The sequence below is a fragment of the Chrysemys picta genome, chromosome 21, assembly GCF_011386835.1.
Source record: "Chrysemys picta bellii isolate R12L10 chromosome 21, ASM1138683v2, whole genome shotgun sequence".
NCBI classification, from domain to species: domain Eukaryota; kingdom Metazoa; phylum Chordata; order Testudines; family Emydidae; genus Chrysemys; species Chrysemys picta.
The window spans coordinates 23,042,503-23,057,208 of NC_088811.1; the positions used below are offsets into that span (position 1 = coordinate 23,042,503).

The following is a 14,706-nucleotide window of genomic DNA, read 5'->3' on the forward strand; positions in this document are numbered from 1 at the left end:
CCACCCCACTATAGGGGATGATTTCAAATCTTTTCAAGACCTCTTCAAAAGGGTAGCAGAATCCCTGGACATTTCACTAGCACAACTACCAGAGACCCAACACAAGCTCTCACAAATACTCCAGGCATCCACAGCGGCAAAGATAGCTCTGCCAATTAATGATGCTATCATGGAGCCTGCAAAAATAATCTGGCAGAAACCCGCTACAGCCCCTCCCTCGTGTAAGAGGTCTGACAAAAAGTATTACATGCCAGCAAAAGGAGCTGATTTTTTATTCACGCACCCTGCACCAAACTCTCTCATGGTGGATGCTGTCAATTAAAGGGGACAACAACACAAGTCCAGAATGATCCCATATGATACGGACTGGAAAAGGCTAGACCAGTTCGGACGGAAAACCTACTCTTCTGCCACACTCCAGTTCCGCATGGCCAATTACGCAGCCCCACAACCAAAATACATGCACAATCTGTTTGCAAAAATGTCAGAATTTATTGAAAGTTAACTTGATGACAAAAAATATACCTGATGACATTTCTGAAGAGTCTCTCATCACCAGGACGGCCGTACAGGCCTTTCTTGACTCTGCAGACACGGCAGCATGGTCCATCGATACATCTGTGGTCGTGCACCGTGTATCCTGGCTCCACCTTTCTGGGTTCCCAAGGGAAGTCCAAGCAACTGTTGAGGACTTACCCTTTGAAGGGCAAAAATTATTCACAGACAAAACCGAAGTCTCTCTACACACCTTAAAGGACTCAAGGGCGACCTTAAAAACCCTGGGCATATATGTACCTTCAAATAAAAAGAAACAGAGCAGATTTTACAACCAGAGATTCCGGTCTACACCATACTCCCAGCCACAAAGACAGTACAACCAATGGCGTAAACAAAAACAGAACAGAACAAAAACCGTTTGAACCCATTGCAACTCACTTCTTGTTGCACTTATCAGTGAAGGTGGCTTTCCTCATTGCTATCATGTCTGCAAGACGGGTGGGAGAATTAGGTGCCCTGATGGCACACCTACCTTATACAAAAATTTTTAAGGCTAAAGTAATCCTACAACCTAAATTCATACCCAATCATAGAATATCAGGGTTGGAAGGGACCTCAGGAGGTCATCTAGTCCAACCCCCTGCTCAAAGCACGACCAATCCCCAATAATCATCCCAGCCAGGGCTTTGTCAAGCCTGACCTTAAAAACCTCTAAGGAAGGAGATTCCACCACCTCCCTAGGTAATTCATTCCAGTGCTTCACCACCCTCCTAGTGAAAAATTTTTTCCTAATATCCAACCTAAACCTCCCCCCCTGCAACTTGAGACCATTACTCCTTGTTCTGTCATCTGCTACCACTGAGAACAGTCTAGATCTATCCTCTTTGGAACCCCCTTTCAGGTAGTTGAAAGCAGCTATCAAATCCCCCCTCACTCTTCTCTTCTGCAGACTAAACAATCCCAGTTCCCTCAGCCTCTCCTCATAAGTCATGTGCTCCAGCCCCCTAATCATTTTTGTTGCCCTCCGCTGGACTCTTTCCAATTTTTCCACATCCTTCTTGTAGTGTGCGGCCCAAAACTGGACACAGTATTCCAGATGAGGCCTCACCAATGCTGAATAAAGGGGAATGATCACGTCCCTTGATCTGCTGGCAATGCTCCTACTTATACAGCCCAAAATGCCGTTAGCCTTCTTGGCAACAAGGGCACACTGTCGACCCATATCCAGCTTCTTGTCCACTGTAACCGCTAGGTCCTTTTCTGCAGAACTGCTGCCTAGCCATTTGGTCCCTAGTCTGTAGCAGTGCATGGGATTCTTCCGTCCTAAGTGCAGGACTCTGCATTTGTCCTTGTTGAACCTCATCAGATTTCTTTTGGCCCAATCCTCTAATTTGTCTAGGTCTCTCTGTATCCTATCCCTACCCTCCAGCATATCTACCACTCCTCCCAGTTTAGTGTCATCTGCAAACTTGCTGAGGGTGCAGTCCACGCCATCCTCCAGATCATTAATGAAGATATTGAACAAAACCGGCCCCAGGACCAACCCTTGGGGCACTCTGCTTGATACCAGCTGCCAGCTAGACATGGAGCCATTCATTGATCACTACCCATTGAGCCCAATGATCTAGCCAGCTTTCTATCCACCTTATAGTCCATTCATCCAGCCCATATTTCTTTAACTCGCCAGCAAGAATACTGTGGGAGACAGTATCAAAAACTTTGCTGAAGTCAAGGAATAACACCTCCACTGCTTTCCCCTCATCCACAGAGCCAAGGTCGCCTCCCCTTTTAATTTAAATCAGCCCATTTACTTACCTGTATTTTCCTGAAGCCACATGCTGACGGGAGGGAGGCTTCCCTCCACACGCTAGACATTCGAAGAGCATTAGCTTTCTACATAGAAAGAACAAAAACATTCAGAAAAATCAGCTAGACTATCTGTTTCCATAACAGAACACTCGAGGAGGCCAAACCATCTCAAAACAGAGACTATCCAAATGGATATCTGGATGTATCCATTTGTGCTACCAAAACAACGATCTGCAACCCCCACCGGGAATCCACTCACACTCCACCACAGCATTAGCAGCATCTGTGGCCTTTCTCAATAATGTACCTAGCGACATTTGCAAAGCAGCTACCTGAGCATCAGCCCATACTTTCACTAAACAGTATGCTTCAAGCATCTGCTGCTGATTGTTGTTCTAGTTTGGACTTATGGTGTTATCTGCCATCAATAAACCAACTCCAAAGCCCCTCCCCTCCACTGAGGGGCACTGCTTATTAGTCGCCTAAAGTGGAGCACCCACAGGGACATAGAAGAATAGAAGGTTACTCACCTTGTGCAGTAACTGAGGTTCTTCGAGATGGTTGTCCCTGTGGATGTTCCACTACCCTCCCTCCTCCTCTCTACTTCAGAGTTTCACGCCAATTCTCTGGGGTAGAGAAGGAACTGGGGAATGGTTGGCTGTACACCGCTATGTAACGGCTTGGAGTGGCGCAAGATGGCTGTGGCATGTGCCGGTCACTGTTGCTACAAATCTCCAATTGCAAGTGCATGGTGCCAAGACATCTAAAGTGGAACACCCACAGGGACAACTATCTTGAAGAAGCACAGTTACTGTACAAGGTGAGTAACCTTCTCTTCTTTACTCCACACTCCTGTGAATATGGGAGTAAGTTATTGATCAGTGTGAAAGACTATACTAGACATTACTTTAGTTAACATTTACTGGTGCTGGATGCTACAACCTTGTGCACAGGTTGTGTGCCATCTAAGAAGTGGCCGAATCAAAGTCACTGTTATTGGTGGAGCCGGCAAGGTCCCTTGTTGTCAGATGTTTGACTGCATGTGTGTGTTCTTCCTGTGTGCTGTCCCAGCTCTGCGCAGACAGCTGGCACAGCAGACCTCGAGCGAACCATCCAATGACCACAAGATCCATTAAGGTAAAAAGGCACCCGGCCAGGTTTATTGTCGATGAAGAATGGTAATAGCACCTGGCAGACTCTACGAGGATACTAAAACATGTATGCCCGGGACAATGGACGCAGCTCAGTGAATAGCAGGATTTTCCATTCTCCCCTCAGCTAGACAAAGATACTCCCTCTGAGATACATCTTTATACCCTGATACCAACAAGTTATGTACTGCCTCTGACATAGTTAGTTACTGCCCCGATGTGGCTAGTTATCACCCATCACCTTGTACATGTTGGTTCGATTCAAAACATCTCTATTACATACTGTCATCCTGACCTTATCTTTTAGGAGGGATCAGTGTGTTTTTGTTATTCTTGGGGAATGTTTTTGTACCATTCTTGATATCGAGATGTTCTGGTACCACTTGATACCGGGATGTGTTTGTGTGAGTACTCTGTGACTAGCACTTCTTAGGAATGTGTATTTCTGCAATATCAGCCCTGTTCTTGCTAGATTCTGTGAGCAGGTCCCCTACACTCCCTATGTGTACAGTTGCCCCAATTTCCCATTATTGGACCCTTTTTTTCAGTTGGCTTATAACTTCACCAAACTTTAACTATTCAGACTGAAATTTTCCATGTCAGGTTTCTGCCTTAGGATGAATTGTATTAGAAATTTTCTTCAGAAATGGTTCAACCATTTATGAAAATGAGATTAGGAAACAATGTTGTTTTGCCTAAGTTAAAAAAAAATGTACAATTAAGAAGCTATAGTACCTCCATGCTTTGGAGCAAGGGCTTGAAATTTGGCTGGGGTATGCCTGTTGCTATTGAAAAACTGCCAAATTATCAGCCTCTGAAAAATATCTGAGTTCACATATGCTTATTATTAGAGTTTGGATGTTAAATTCTTCAATGACACCATTTGTGGTGTGCATGCTCTAACTCAGGACTGCAGGGGCTGACCAGGACTTTTCCTGCAATTGTTGCTCCCAGCTGCTGCAGGCCGCTGTAGCTCTGGGCATGGGAACTCAGAGCAAGGACACACTGTCCCTGTTTGCTCAATGCTCCCCTGCTGGTGCCCAGGCAGCATGGAGGAAAAAGTGCTTGACTCAGACAGAAGTGACAGCAGCCAGACCACAGGGTTTGTTGTGGGTACAGAGGGAGTAAATTGGGACATCAGACGAGGATCTGTGAGGAGAGACTGGGACTGTCTAGGTGAGGAGACTAGGATTGAGAGAAGGAACCAGGATGAGGGAACAGAAGGGGATCAGATTGGCGAGAATAAGGGCATAAGGGTCTGTGACCACCAGAGCATATACTCGCCTCCAGAGTCTGGAATACAACTCAGGATTTCTGAGTCTCAGGCTCAGGACAACTTACAGTGGCACCAGTGGTTCTGGAGCTGACACAAGTGTTCTGAAGTACCATTTCAAAAGGTCAGTGTGTGGTGATCATTTGACCTTTGCACTTACAGGGATTTTTTTTGAGACTGGGGGGAAGTGAGGGAGCAAGAAAATTGTAGATTTCATGATAAGGGAGTTAGAGCAAGTTTGCTCGTTTGCAGAGCACTGATACACCCACCACCCTGCTGCCCTCTGAGCCCAGCCTGACTGAACAGTGTCTCTAGCCAAACAGGATCTGCAAATGCATGAATTCTTCCCCACCTAGATTATTCCTATAAAGTATTAACCTAGCAGTCTAGTTGGGAAAGCAAACGCTGACACTGAGTAGGAGTAATCTAAGGCCCCCTCTATACTGATAGAACTGGTTTGAAATTGTTCCATGCTAAAAGAGTTTGCCTGGCCAGTGTGGATGGGACATTTCAGAGCTGGGGAGTAGAAGACTTGATGTCAGAGCTTAGCTTCTCTCCTGCTTTATTGCCAGATGTAACTATGCTCAGACTCCTAATCCTGCTTTGCTGAGCTGTTTTTTTGAAAGTACATCTACCTCATATCATTTGCAAGAGACCCAGTGACTTGGTTTAGGCATAGTATATAATTAGTTAGTGTGAATGTGACTAGGACAGTTTACTTACAGAAGTTTTATCAAATCCCTGCAAATATCTGGGAAAATTCCCTGCCATTTTCTACATTTTCTCCCCCATCTCCCCGGGCCTCCAGTTACCATCTATGCTAACAATAACATTATAGCGGTTTGTTGAAATAACTTCCTCATGGTTATTCTCTGCTGCAGAGTGCCCAGTCTATGATCCATGGAAATCTGCTGGTGATACCATGTTGGCTACTCTTTCTTATTTCCAGCTGCTAAATTGCATTTTAAAAAAGCTAACACTACATTCAATAAAATCAGTACTTTCCTAACGGAACTTCTCCGTGTAAGCAATTGCTGTAGCTGCTGCTGCGGGGTGTTACATAATTGCAAGCAGGAGAGGAGGCGGGTCCATGAAATGTGGTCCACACTATGAAAATGTGACCATCTCTGCATTACTAAATGCATTTGTGCAATTACATAGTTCAGAAGAACCTCACTCGTACTTCACTAACCCACAAACACTGTGGTTTGCACACAACTTGGCTATCTCACTCCACTGCTCAGCAAAGGTTTAATGGTAGAGTCTGTAATGAAATCTCAGGTTACTAAGATTTATGCACTACAGAACATTAACTAGTATATAACTGAATGTTAAAAAGTACTACACTAACCTTGTCAAAGGAGGTGAGTATGTTTAGGGCTTTCTACAGAGGGAAATTGACTACTATTCCTGTGTGGACACTCTATTCCAGAATAAAGATAGCAATAATTATTGTGGAATAAAGTGATTTTTATTCCAGAATAGAGTATCCCTACTGAGAGCTCTTCTGGAATAGTAATGGTGGAATAGTAATGGTGGAATAGTTTCTTCTGCAATAGCTATTACAGTCAATTTCTTCTGTAGACAAGCCTTGAGTGATACATTATCGTTTACTCTGTTTGCTTACTCCTTACCTGACAGATTTTAGTGATTTGCAATGGGTCTCTGTAGTGTGTTGGCAGTTATCCCTCCCAGTCTGGCTCGGCGGGAGGCCACTCTGCTTCACTACATCACAGCAATCAAATAAGCAAATCAACAGTCTCTGGCCCTGGCCCTTTGGGCAGGGCATAGTAATAATCAATTTAAAGGCTCTAGCCTGCCGGGCAGGGCAGTCTAATGGCTCTGGCCTTAAGCCATTTTTTCTGGTCCTCAGGTAGGGCAGAGCAATAAGCAAACACAGGCTGTCCAGCCTAAGGTAGGGAGGTTGCCACCCCCTGGGGTGGGGCTAGCAGCAGTAGGTAGGGGGACCCAGGCCCACTCTGTTCCACTGGTCCCTGTCCAGGGCCCTGACAGTAGCGGAGGGCTCCACCACTGGGTCAGCAGGGATCCCACCAAAATACATTGGCTCATGTTCTGCCAGCAAAACCTGACTAAAGTCTGGTTCTTCTTCGAGTGCTTGCTCATGTTGATTCCATTCTAGATGTGTGCATGCCCATTTGCACCGTTGTCAGAATGTTTTGCCTTAGCAGTATCCGTAGGACTAGCGCTGGTGCCCTTTGGAGCCCCATGCTCACACGCCAGTATATGAGGCACTGCCAGCCCTACACCCTCTCAGTTCCTTCTTACCCATGATGGTTGGTCTGAGCACCTTCCTCTTGCTTTGCAAGTGTGATAGTGGTTCTATTTGCCTACTGGCTGTTTCTCTTAGTATATAGTTGATAGATAGTAAGTAAGTGTTAGATTTTAGGTTAGAGTCCCAACAGGGACTTTGCCCTGGGGTGGGGCATGCCCTGTTCCTCAGGCTTCAAACCTTGCTCAGCTTGTAGTAAGCCTATGATGGTTAGCAACCCTCACAGCAGTTGCCTAGTGTTTGGAGGAGTTGCACGTGAAAGAAAAGTGAAGACGCTGCAACAATTTCGGGCCAAGGCTCCAGAAGGAAAGGGACATTTGCTTAAGAGCCCTTCTCATGCAGGGCCCTTCACACTTCACCCGGCATCGGAGCCATCCTGCTCCAACTCAGTCCCAAGTGTGTCTGCATTGTTACAGAGTGCCCCTCCGGCACTGAGCTCTTCTCTATACCGTTTCCCCTCATTAGTGACGGCAAAGTGTCAGTAGTCCCCCGATGTTGAGTAAAGAGGGAAAAGGGGTGGCTCGCAAAGGATCGTGTTCAAGCCATCTGCCCACCCCAGAACATCAAGGGGCGAGGGGGCCTTACCATCAAGACCGTTGAGCCCTCCTAGTGATCCACCTCTGATTCTGTGGAGTGGTAGGGGACCCCGGCACCTAACAGTGCCTTCAGCACCCCAGATCAGCCAGTCTGCTAGGCACCTTATGTCCCTACCACTTCTGCATATGCCACGGCTAATGGGAGAGACCATGAAGGCCCCCTCATCCAAGGGCAAGTCGGCCAGAGATCCGCCTCAAGTGGCAGTGGAGCGTCGCCAGTCCCCAGGAGAAAGACTTAGATCCATCCATTGCAGCCGCAGTCTCCGGGACCACGTTCATGCTTTCCACTGTCATGATGTTCACCAACATCAAGATGTCAGTCTCCCGCCTCCCAATACTGATACCCTCAACACAAATCACCATCCCCCAGATGTTTACTGGGGTACTGGTCTCCGTCTACCCAGGGTCAATCTCCTGATTCGCGATGGTCACCACCCACCCGGCACTGATCTCCAGCGAGGCGCCAAGCACCACCCACATGGCACCAGTCACCTGTCCCCGCAGGCAGCCATCAAAGGGAAGGTCCCATGGCCCCACCGTGGTCCCCGGGAGCTGATTCCTCTGGGAATTTCGGATGTGAATTTAGCCCCTCCCCATGCAAACAGCAGTCGCCGTGGGTGCCGGATGCTACTGCAGAGCCCTCCACAAGCGCTTGGGCTCCCGATGATGCTAATGCTGTACTCGCACCGTTCATCTGCGGCTGCTTTGGAGAAGCGATGAACCATGCCAGCACCGGGTTCAGACATCAGTGCAGGCTCCATCGGAACAAGCACCAACACCACAGGGAACCTCCCCAGTCGGCGAGTCTGACACAGTCCCTCCACCTGTGGTGCCTTCATCATCCTAATCTCTGAATGAAGCTGTGGATGAAGCCATCTCAGTCTGCCCCTCCTGATGACTACAGCATATCAGGATCTATTAAAGAGGGTGGCTGCTAACTTAAAGAGGGAGGAGCTCGCAGAGCCCATGGACACATTTTTTTAATGTTTTGGCCGCAGCAGCCCTGGGTAAAGTGGCACTTTCAGTGCATGAGAGGGTCTTGAAAATAGCCACGGTCCTTTGGCAGACCCTGTCTTCCATACTGCTGACATCCAAAAGGGCAGAAAGGAAATATTTTGTCCCTGCCAAAGGTTGTGAGTATCAATACACCTACCCATCCCCCCGGGTTGTTAGTAGTGTCCATAGCTAACTAAATGAACAGGCAGAGTCAGGTGAGTGCCATGCCAAAAAATAAGGATTAAAAGAAATAGGATCTGTTTGGAAGAAAAGTTTATTTGACAGCCTTCAACTGCGGGTGTCAAACCACCTCTGGACTCTTTCCAATTTTTCTACATCGTTCTTGTAGTGTGGGGCCCAAAACTGGACACAGTACTCCAGATGAGACCTCACCAATGCCGAATAAAGGGGAATGATCACATCCCTCAATCTGCTGGCAATGCTCCTACTTATACAGCCCAAAATGCCGTTAGTCTTCTTGGCAATAAGGGCACACTGTTGACTCATATCTAGCTTCTCATCCACTGTGATCCCTAGGTCCTTTTCTGCAGAACTGCTGCCTAGCCACTTGGTCCATAGTCTGTAGCGGGTTCTTCCGTCCTAAGTGCAGGACTCTGCACTTCTCCCTCTTGAACCTCATCAGATTTCTTTTGGCCCAATCCTCTAATTTGTCTGGATCCCTCTGTATCCTATCCCTACCCTCCAGCATATCTACCACTCCTCCCAGTTTAGTGTCATCTGCAAACTTGCTGAGGGTGCAATCCACACCATCCTCCAGATCATTAATGAAGATATTGAACAAAACCGGCCCCAGGACTGACCCTTGGGGCACTCCACTTGATACCGGCTGCCAACTAGACATGGAGCCATTGATCACTACCCGTTGAGCCCGACGATCTAGCCATCTTTCTATCCACCTTATAGTCCATTCATCCAGCCCATACTTCTTTAACTTGCTGTCAAGAATACTGTGGGAGACCAGTGTATCAAAAGCTTTGCTAAAGTCAAGGAATAACACGTCCATTGCTTTCCCCTCATCCACAGAGCCAGTTATCTCGTCATAGAAGGCAATTAGGTTAGTCAGGCATGCAACTGTCCATCCAGGACCTCCTGTTTGAGGAAAATGCTCTTTTCTCAGAGCAGACCAATGCAAGGTTGCATGGACTAAAGGACTGTTGGACCATGCTACATTCACTAGGCCTTTACACCCTGCAAGCTGCTAGGAAGCAGTTTTGGCTGTCCCCACTGTCCAGATCCTGGGGACTGTTACCGAAATATCGGGTCCACCTAGCTGAGAGCCAATAACAGCCAGACAGGGATAAGGAAGAGTCGCTTTATTCTGCAGAAAAAAGGAGAGCTTTGCACCTTAGTACAAAAACTCTGTCTTACACACATTTTACAGATCCTTTATACACATTCAGACAAAGGTCCTTGCAATGTTAACACTTGATTGGTGGTTGTCAGACCCGTGCTTTTGCTATCTGGTCAGTGAAAACCGGCTTGGGACCAGCTCCAACTACCTTAAGGCCTTGAAGGGAAGACAGTTGAAAAGTTCAGGCTACTGTGTACTTGAAGTGTCTGCTTCCCCCTAATGGCCACTGGTTGACATAAAGGCTGCTCTGTTAAGGAGGGGGGGTCACTAGTAACTTTCACAGTCCCCCCTTCGGGCCTGACAAATTCAAAAATTGTCAGGCCCGTTATGCAATTTGAGATCAAGCTGGAGGGACAGATACTGGGTTTTCTTATGGAAAGCAGAGCTTTTGATCATAGCGTTACACAGGCATTTGGCACATTGTATCATTGTCCAAATAACACATAGAAAGAAAAGAATCCATTTAACAACTGTTCGAAAGAGCCCCGTAAACCATGACCCAACGTCTGGAAGGAGGTCCTCAAAACTAAAGGTGTGATCAAGAGATAAAGCACAGAAAACAACAGCAGCATTCTTAATGGCTTGTAAATCCTGCTCAATTAAGCCAGAATGATTAACATAGAAACAACATTTTCCCCGATGCGAGCACAAGTCCCCCCCTAATTGGTTCATATGCTTGGAAGGAGCATTGAGAATGTTTGTACTTCCACCCAGAAAGTTTCCAAGTATGTCTCCATGGCCACAGATCAGATGGTACTCCTGATGTGTCTGTAAGGGCAGTGGGCCAAGCCTGATGCTCTAGATCATTCCGAATGGCCATTAGCTGGTCATTCAGGAAATCCTGAATTTCTGAACATGCTAGATCCCACTGCAATGCCTTCCCAGCCTCTACACCAGCAACACCATCACAGGACCTAACCAGATCAGCTACAACATCACCGGCTCATTCACCTGCACGTCCACCAATGTTATATATGCCATCATATGCCAGCAATGCCCCTCTGCTATGTACATTGGCCAAACTGGACAGTCACTACGCAAGAGGATAAATGGACACAAGTCAGATATCAGGAATGGCAATATACAAAAACCTGTAGGAGAACACTTCAACCTCCCTGGCCACACAATAGCAGATGTAAAGGTAGCCATCTTACAGCAAAAAAACTTCAGGACCAGACTCCAAAGAGAAACTGCTGAGCTCCAGTTCATTTGCAAATTTGACACCATCAGATCAGGATTAAACAAAGACTGTGAATGGCTTTCCAACTACAGAAACAGTTTCTCCTCCCTTGGTGTTCACACCTTAACTGCTAGCAGAGCACCTCACCCTCCCTGATTGAACTAACCTCATTATCTCCATACTGATTTATACCTGCCTCTGGAGATTTCCATTACTTGCATCTGAAGAAGTGAGGTTCTTACCCACCAAAGCTTATGCTCCCAATACTTCTGTTAGTCTCAAAGATGCCACAGGACCCTCTGTTGCTTGAGGACTGCATACCAATATTGATGGCATACCTTATTGCCCCCCCCCCCCAAAAATTTGATGACTGTCTTACTCACTTTGCCACAACTGGAGGGCAATAACAATAGACAAGTGGGTACTAGACATCATGCACCAAGGCTACACTATTGAGTTTCTCACCTCCCCACCCAAACCCCCTTCCCAGGCCCTTTTCAGGGACCAATCTCACACAAAGATTCTTCATCTAGAGGTTAGTTCTCTACTCCAGAAAGGGGCCAGAGAACTGGTGCCCCCTCAGCACTAAAGAAAAGGGTTCTACTCCCCATATTTCTTAGTCCCCCCAAAATCCTGTGTACGGAGACCAAGTCTCAACCTATGCCAACTAAATCTATTCACCCAAAAATTAAAATTCCACATGGTCACATTGGCATTAAAAATTCCCTTTCTGGAAAAGGGCACATGGTACTCAGCTCTCAACATGAAAGACACTTTCATCTACATTCACCCATCCCACAGAAATTTCCTCCTTGGGCAAGACCATTTCCAATTCAGAGCCCTTCCATTCATACTAGCTATGGCACCTTGGGTCTTTACAAAAGTCCTTTCAGTGGTAGTAGCTTAATGAGAAGAAACAGCTTTATTGTGTTTCTATATCTTGATAACTAGCAGATCCAGCAGGGAAGTCCAACTGGCAACTCAATTCCTAGTCTGTCTTCCCTGGGAATCTGTCTCAACCACAAAAAGTCTATTTTGATTCCCATGAGATCCATAGATTTCATAGGAGTGACTTTGGACTCAACCACAGCAAGAATCTATCTTCCCATTGAGAGATTCCACACTGTGGACGAGCTGATAAAACAGATCAACCTCAAACATGAGACTACAGTCAGGACCTGTCTTTTCCTCCTTGTTTGCATGGCCTCATGCACTTATGTCTCACCATTCACCAGGCTTCATCTCCGCTGCCTACAAACCTGGCTTCAGTCCATCTACTCACCAAAGAAACAGACACAATCAATACCAAAGTAACTATTCCAGCACAGGGTATGGTTTCTCTCACTTGGTGACAAATCTGGAGAAAGTTTGGGTGGGAGTTCTTTCCTCACACCTACATCTGAGAAGACAAAAATCACAGTTGCTTCTTTCGTAGGGTGAGGAGCCCATATGGACAATCACACTGCTCAAGGCACCTGGACCTCTCAGGAGGCCAGCACGTATATCAGCTTAGTGGAATTAAGAGCAGTCTGTCAGGCCTGCAATGCTTTCCTTCCACTCATCTAATCCCAACATATCCAGGTAATGTTGGACAGTAGGATGACTGTCTTCTACATAAACAACAGGGGGGAACAAGCTCTCTCCTCCTGTGTGCAAAGACAATCAACCTCTGGAACTGATGTGTCAGAAACCACATAACCCTCTCAGCAGTATACCAACAAGTGTGCAGAATTCCCTAGCAGACAGTCTCAGTAGACAGTTTTCCATAGACCACAAATGGGAGAGTCACAATTCTGTTTTGAACAAGATCCTCACCCAGTGGAGAAACACCATCCTGAGGTCTCTTTGCCTCACAAGGGAACAAGAAACTACCCCTATACTGCTCCAGAGCAGCTGTGGCCGTAGCTCGAAGGGTGATACCCTGTTTGCTCCCCTGGACAGACCACCTCAGATATGCCTTCCCTCTCATCCCACTAATACCACAAGTCTTGCAAGAGATCTACCATGACAGGGCTCAGGTCATCTTTGTCGTGCTCAATGGGCCGAGACAAGTGTGGTTCTCGGAACTCCTGACGGTTTCAACCCATCTGCCCATCAATATCCAACCATTTCCAGATGTGCTAATGCAATGTAATGGTACAATCAGGCATCCAAGCCCAGAACCTCTACAACTCAAGGCCTGGTATTTGGATGGGCATCAGACACAGAGTGTTCATGTTAAGTGGCTGTTCAAACCATTCTCCAACAAAGCAGGAAGAATTCTACCAGGGGATGCTATTCGGCCAAATTCAAGCGCTTCTCCTCTTGGTAAGAACAGCATCAGCTACCTCCAGAGTCCCATAGAATCACTATTATTTTAAAATACTTACTTACCCTTAAGACATTAGGGCTCTCAATCAGTTCCCTGCAGGTCCATCTTCCAGCCATCAGCACCTTTCATCCTCCATTTGCGGACCATACTATCTTCACTTATCCCACAATGGCTAGATTCCTGAAGGGACTTATTCAAACTCTTCCACCAATGGCAAAAACAACACCACAATGGGACCTCAACCTTATTCTTTTGGTTTTCACCAAACCTATCTTCAAATCATTAGCCACCTGGTTCTAGGGTGACCAGAGAGCAAGTGAAAAATCGGGATGGGGGTGGGAGGTAATAGGATCCTATATAAGAAAAAGACCCAAAAATCGGGACTGTCCCTATAAAATCAGGACATCTGGTCACCCTACCTGGTTCTACATCCCATCTCTTGATGAAAGCTGCCTTCCTAGTAGCCATAACATCAGCCAGGAGGGTGAGCGAGCTGGGAGTACTCATGGCAGAGCCGCCATATGCCATCTTTCATAAAGAGAAGGTGTCTCTTTGCCCCTCTCTCCCACTTGGAAATTCATCCCTAAAATAACTTTGGAGATTCAAATGAGTTAAACCATCCACTTACCGGTATTTTTTACAAAACAGTATGCCTTTGATGAGCAGGGCTGACTCTAGGCACCAGCAAAGCAAGCAGTTGCTTGGGATGGCAGATTTGCAAGGGGTGCAAGAATCCAGCATGGGAGCTGAGAACCAACAGGGGGCCCTGGGAGCTGTAGTTCCTTGGATAGCTCCCTGCCTATTGAGCCAGCCCTGGAGCAGGGAAAGAACTACATTTCCCAGCATTCCCTTGGCCACTAGCAACAGGAAGGGGTGTGGGAAAGGCATAGGGAACTGAAATCTGCAGCTTGCTGTGAATGGTAGGAACAGAGCCAGCTCTAGGTTTTTTGCCGCCCCCCCCCTCCCCCCGCTGCCCCAGCTTTGGCCCCCACCTGCACTCCCCTGCTGCCCCAGCCCTGGGCTCTTCCCCCCCACACACACCCCCTGCCGCCCCAGCTCTGGCCCCCACCTGCATTCCCCTGCTGCCCCAGCCCTGGGCTCTTCCCCCCCCCCCCCCCGCATCCCCAGCCCCCCCATCCGCACCTCCTGCCGCCCCCAGCCCTGGGCTCTCCCGCAAAGAAGGAATTGGGGGGACTAAATGGACGGTGCACCTCTCTATCTGAAGCCTAG

The 14,706-nt window shown here is 47.2% G+C and overlaps 1 long non-coding RNA gene across 1 annotated transcript; it reads right to left on the bottom strand.

Annotated features, from left to right (window-relative positions):
- Nucleotides 1–116: 116 nt before the first annotated feature.
- LOC122174286 (uncharacterized) lies at nucleotides 117–14,281 on the bottom strand. The gene is made up of 3 exons (XR_006175895.2): nucleotides 14,105–14,281; nucleotides 2,314–2,391; nucleotides 117–795 (listed from the first exon to the last, which is right to left on the bottom strand). It is a non-coding gene; the product is annotated as an uncharacterized LOC122174286 (long non-coding RNA).
- Nucleotides 14,282–14,706: the final 425 nt, after the last annotated feature.